We start from the raw sequence: 6,461 nt of genomic DNA on the forward strand, positions 1-6,461 counted from the left end.
TGGATAGTTATGTCACCGTGCTCAGAGTGCATTGAAAAGATTTCTGACTTCTAGAAGATGGTAGTATATAATTTACTTCACGAGTTACGACTTTGATAATATAGACAAAGTTCAAAACCCTTGCTCATCAAACTTCCTAGCGGCTGATACAGTGATAAGTAAGATATTTTGGAAATGAATCATCTTTAGGTGAAAGAGCAAGAATATCGTTATTCTTTCCGGCCATTGATGGCGCCGCATCTATTGTTTTAGCAACAAGTTTAGAGAGTAAGAAGTTGCTACCCTTCCCAAATTTCAGGAATGCATTTAAAATGTCTTCTCCCTTGGTAAGTGCATGAAAACTTTCCAGTAAATGTAAACTAATCAAAAGCCGTTCTTAATAAATAGAAACAACTCTCCAACATCGCAAGCGAAAAATATTCACACGGTTGCGGGTCCTGATATAACTAAGAATCTTAATTTTGAGAAATCTGTTCAACACGTCTAGCAACAGTTTGACGAGTCAGCTAAGGTCCATTCATAGAAAGCATACATACAGATTTATCTTTGTGACCATCTAACAGAAATGTTGTGACACTGTTCACTGCGTCTTTACCTACTTCCCCGCCACTGAAAACTTTTTTTCCTTTTCTCTAAAGCATAACAGACTTTGTAAGAGGCCATTGTCATGTTACTATTTTGCTGATCGGGCTTTTTAAATAAAATTTTCTATAATGTTAATTTACATTTTATGTCTGTACCTTTACGTTTTCATAACTAAGAATTAACAGGAAAGTCACTATTACAGTTTATGTAATTTGTCAAAAAATGACCCTCTGTGTTATTTTTTTTGGTAGTAAATACAGTGCTGTACGCAATAAACACACGGATTTACCTCTGGATTCGACAAAACGATACTGATTCCGGTATCACTTCGAAACTTGTAAGATCTTTGTCTTTCAGCCATATTGAAAATAATCCGTCACACAGGAGCCGTAACTGAAGCTACATTCGTAAGCTGTCATGTTATACTGGATAGCGCAAAAAATATTGGACAGGAAAAAACTACCGGTACAGTCAACAATGTTCCAAAAGAGCGAAGTAATTGTACGCGGACATGGTTTGTTGGAATTGTAGGGACTCTGTCTTCAGTTCCCAAGAACTGAGGTATAATATTTGTTCAGGAGAATAATGAGTACAACATTGAGTGTACAAAAACAGTTTTGTTCTGAAATTTTAAACACTAGAAATAGTTGGTGTAAAAACTGCCTTATGAAGGGCGCCAGGAATACACATCAAGGACACCATGGCGCCAGTGGGCACCGTCGTGGAGAGTCCTGCTGTAGGCGGAAAAAGTTGTCTTTTAATGGTCAGCGCCAGTGCGCACTTTAAAACTGCAGGTGTTTCTAGTGGTTATAACTTTAAATATTATTTGTTGCGATCCTTCTTACGAGGAACTTCCATACTATAGATTAGCGTTGAAAGCACTGCACTCTTAATCTGGAGGGACTGAATTCAATATCCCATCACTGGAAGTTCTCAGAACTTGCCAGGCAAGGCATAACTTTCACGGAGTACACTACAGAACCAGCATACCATCTTCTGGAAATTGAAATTGCTTGGCTACCATAGTGATTTCCAGTGAGGCTAATACATGAGATGCAACTACTGCCAGCTGCAGTGTAAGAATAATGTTAGCCACTGTCAATAATTATTTCATAGCGGTTACACAGCTGCCGTCAGAATCGTTACATATCTGAGGCTCCTTTCAGTCGTGTTACAAATCTAACATGTGGATTGCATATGTGTCACGTGATAAACCTTAATGTCTGCGTTCTGCTTCTACGTCTGTATCTACACTCTGCAAACCACTGTGAAGTGCATGGCAGAGGGAACGTCCCGTTTCCCTTCCATTCACGTACGGAGTGGGAGAGGATGATTGTTGAAATGACTCCGTGTAATTAATCTAATATAGTCCTCACAATCCCTACCGGAGCGTTACCTACGGGGTTGTAGTATATTCCTAGAGTGATCATTTAAAGTCGGTTCTTGAAACTTTGTAAGTACGCTTTCTCGAGTTTTTTACGTCTATATTCATGAGTCTATCAATTCAGTTTCTTCAGCATTTCTGTGACACTCTACCACGAATCGAATACACCTGTGAGCAGTCAGTCCTACGTTTCAGGCCCCGAAGAGGCCACTTGCGCTGTCTGGTTTTTGTAGCCTAATTATGTGTCATGTAACCATTGCTAAATCAGAACATGTGTCAAAAGCAGGATATTTCTTTCGTAAAAAACTCACAAAAGATGTTCATACTAGCACCTATATTTGGAAATCATTTTTCAAAAATTATAAAAGCATTGCATGTCTACATGACCTCTTACAACATTAATTCACTCTGGGGTGACGCTTGGCGTCCCTCTAAAATCTATCTGAAGATATCCCTCTCCCCAGCAGCTGAAGGGACTTGAAGTTCTAAAGTGAGGTACAGACATGTATTTAATACCAGAATAAAGCTACCTGAGCGCTACCGCTACTTTAATTTATGTTAGTATTGACTTAAAAGCGTTTTCCCTCGCATATTAGACATGTTTCATGTACTAATCATCAGTTCACTGCCATTTCCGCAAACCTGTATGCCACTTTAGCAAAGTAATATAAGTGATATTTCAACGAAATTTAAAACGACTGACAACTGGTGTGTAAGGCCTACTGACTTAAAGAAATTGTCTCGTTGATTACAAAACTAGTCCTACGTTTCACGGTTCTGTAATATTACCAAAGTCGAGGGTAATTAAATATTATGGTTTATGTATTAGTAATATTAATTCAGTTTATACGTTTCTGTTTTAGTTGCATATGTAAAAAAGGAAATTTGGTCCAAAAGCATCTGTTTAGTACATTTTACTTTTAAAAACAGTTGTTTAACTAAATTTTAATATTGCTCAACAGCTTTCTTTGTTATGCGTGATACAGTTTTGGAATTATTTGAGTGAATAAGTCCTCTATGCAACCCGTTATGGTGTTTAGTTGTTATATATCCTTAATTCATGGTAGAAAAATATGGGGTGTGAGTTAAACTGTTTACAAGTATCGAAACATAAATTTCGCACAGGAATTCTAAAATACAGTATCAGAAGGGTTGCATGGCATCTAAGGAATCAGAAAGCAATTATCAATGATGCGCTGCTCTTATAAATCAATGGAATACACTTGGTAAAAATTTTGGTTAAGGTCCAAAGAATTTTGTGTTAGCTGTAGCGAGCGACTTCCCTTCGAAAATGAAATTATGTCACACCTTATTGCATAACGTATTAATAGTTAACAGATGGTGCGTACAACTGAGAATGGATTGCTGCTCGCTGCTTCACAGCTGTTAAGTTTACCGCTGCCCAGCTGATATTTTGCCCTAGGAGCTACTATGTAGACATTATCCCATTCCATTTAAGAGGATGAAGCATAATCATCAAACAATCTGTTCGTAATACGTTAACCACTGTCTAACATTCAATTAGAATACGTTGTAGCTGCTTTCACTTGTACAATATGCGTTGCATTTTTCACTGTTAAGCATCCCCCAAGTGTCAGTTTCTACAGCTGGAAGCTACCACGAAGCTGTAATGTATGTCTGCCAGCAAACTTCTCGTTTAATATCAGGAATTTCATTTTTCTATTAATTATAAAGTTAACGTTTTTTGTTCGAAAGAGAAGCTATTTATAATAAGCGTTTAGCAGAGTGAAAGAGAACCACTAGAAACGAATTAAGGAGACGTCAAATCTTGTGCACAAATATCAAGGTTACGTCCACTGTAGAGCTCGACATTGTGCAGTGTGCAGAAAGGGATTTAGCCCCTTGCGACGTGTGTTTTGGAGTGGTCGCCCGTACTCACTGGAAGCGTGATGGAGAAGTGTTTCTTCTACAGGTCGTGAGAACGCGACCTAACATTGAGGTGGTTCCGATGATCCTTGACATTTGTCTCTGACGACTGCGGTAGGTATTTGAGCGATTCGTTTTCGCGTCTACATGTCATCAGCAGCTGTTACCAACTCGTCTCTGTTGTGCAGTTTACGCTTTACGTACGTCACATCTAACCAGCACCAGGGACTTAACGAATTTCATTGATGTGTCATTTTTACGATTACTTCTAGTCTTCATCGTATCCTATCTGTAACTTAACAAGTTCACATTGTTGTCCTACTCTGTTTACTAACGTGACTTATGAGCTACTGGATTCAAAACGCTTAATGAAAAGTTCAATGAATAAATAAACCAATTAGCGAAGAAATCAAGCGTAATTTGTGTGTAACGTGAACAATATAGATACGATATTTTATTTGTACAGGTTGTTCACAATTAAACTTTCGGTGTTTGAGAGGCTGTTCGTGGGACAGTGAAACTTTGTGGAAAAATTTGTAAGGACATTCGGAAGAGAAATAAAGAATAAACCACTAAAAGAAACATATATTAATTCCCACATGAGGGGGTAACATTTATTACTTGTGTACCATGTTTATATTCCAGGCTACAAATGTTGCACGACGTGACGATCATCTGCAGGCGAAGTTTGTACGGATACCATTTCACAGTTGTTCGCAGCACTTTTCCAACGGTGGACCGCGGAATCTTCAGCTGCCGTGTCGCAGCTCGTACATTGTTTGAAGATCGCACATTACGTCCGGCATTCCCAGCCATAGCAAAAACAACGTCCTGAAGAATTTGTGGCGCAAATAGCCGTCAGCTTCATCCAGGAGCAATACCCAAATCGTCAGTTAATTAGAACTTGCGAATCATGTTCTTCGACACTAGTGCGATAAGAGGATCTCTCCGTATTCCTTTACTGCGTCTACTCCCACGGTGAACACTAGCACTATTGCTGTTATTTCGGTGAAACAGCTTTGCGAGCAAGGCACTGCTCATATTGTGCAGACGTATGTTGACGCTGCTACCGTAATGCATACTGATAATTGTGTTTCAGCCCTACGTCCCGTACCAACTGCCGCGCCTGACGGCAAGTCATGACATTAACACTACTAGCAACGCAAATCCTGTAGCGCACAGTCTGAACATCATTCCTATGAAGTGTGGTACCCATACAGTAAACACATTCATGCTCATAAATTAAGGATAATTGCAGAATATCGTGCCACACAACGTGGCACTACACAAAACTGGCGCTAATAGCATAGCCACATAGGGAACACACACGACACATATCTGTAAGTCCATGGTGTTGTTGCTAAGTTGAGAAAACCGTCCCGAAGCACATGTGCTACAAAACGCCACTGTTTCCTGCGCATGTATCCCGACATCAATGTGGGATATGATCACCATGCACACGTATACAGGCCGCACAACGGGTTGCCATACTCTGGATCAGATGGTCGAGCAGCTGCTGGGGTATAGCCACCCATTCTTGAACCAGTGCCTGTCGGAGCTCCGGAACTGTCCTAGGGGTTTGAAGACGTGCAGCGATATGCCGATCGAGTGCATCCCAGACGTGCTCGCTCGGGTTTAGATCTGGAGAACAGGCAAGCCACTCCATTCGCCTGATATCTTCTGTTTCAAGGTACTCCTCCACGATAGCAGCTTGGTGAGGCCATGCGCTATCATCCATCAGGAGGAAGGTGGGACCCACTGCACCCCTGAAAAGGTGGACATACTGGTGCGAAATGACGTCCCGATACACCTGACCTGTTACAGTTTCTCTGTCAAAGACATGCAGGGGTGTACGTGCACCAATCATAATCCCACCCCACACCATCAAATTATCACCTTCACACAGATCCCTTTCACGGACATTAAGGGGTTGGTATCTGGTTCCTGGTTCACGCCAGATGAAAACCCGATGAAAACCACTGTTCAGACTTATCCTGGACTCGTCCATGAACATAACCTGGGACTACCGTTCCAGTGACCATGTACTGTGTTCTTGACACCAAGCTTTACGGACTCTCTTGTGACCAGGGGTCAGTGGAATGCACGTTGCAGGTCTCCGGGCGAATAAACCATGTCTGTTCAGTCGTGTGCAGACTATGTGTCTCGAGACAACTATTCCAGTGGCTGCGGTAACGTCCCAAGCAAGGCTATTGCAGTACTGTGTGGCCGTCTGCGGGCACTGATGGTGAGATGTCGGTCTTCTTGTGCTGTTGTAAACTGTGGACGTCCCGCATTGTAGCGCCTGGATGCGTCTCCTGTCTGCTGGAATCGTTGCCATGATCTTGAGATCACACTTCGTGGCACACGGAATGCCCATGCTACGACCTGTTGTGTTTGACCAGCCTCCAGTCGTCCTAGTATTCTGCCCATCATAACGTCATCAATATGTGTTCTTTGAGCCATTTTCAACACACAGTCACCATTAGCACGTCTGAAAAGGTCTGCACACTTACTCGCTGCATCGTACTCTGACATGCACCAACACACCTCTGCCTGTGTTGACTGCTGCCAGCGCCACCGTGCGACGACCGCAGGTCAAATGCAC

Source organism: Schistocerca piceifrons, chromosome 4, assembly GCF_021461385.2.
Source record: "Schistocerca piceifrons isolate TAMUIC-IGC-003096 chromosome 4, iqSchPice1.1, whole genome shotgun sequence".
Taxonomy (NCBI): domain Eukaryota; kingdom Metazoa; phylum Arthropoda; class Insecta; order Orthoptera; family Acrididae; genus Schistocerca; species Schistocerca piceifrons.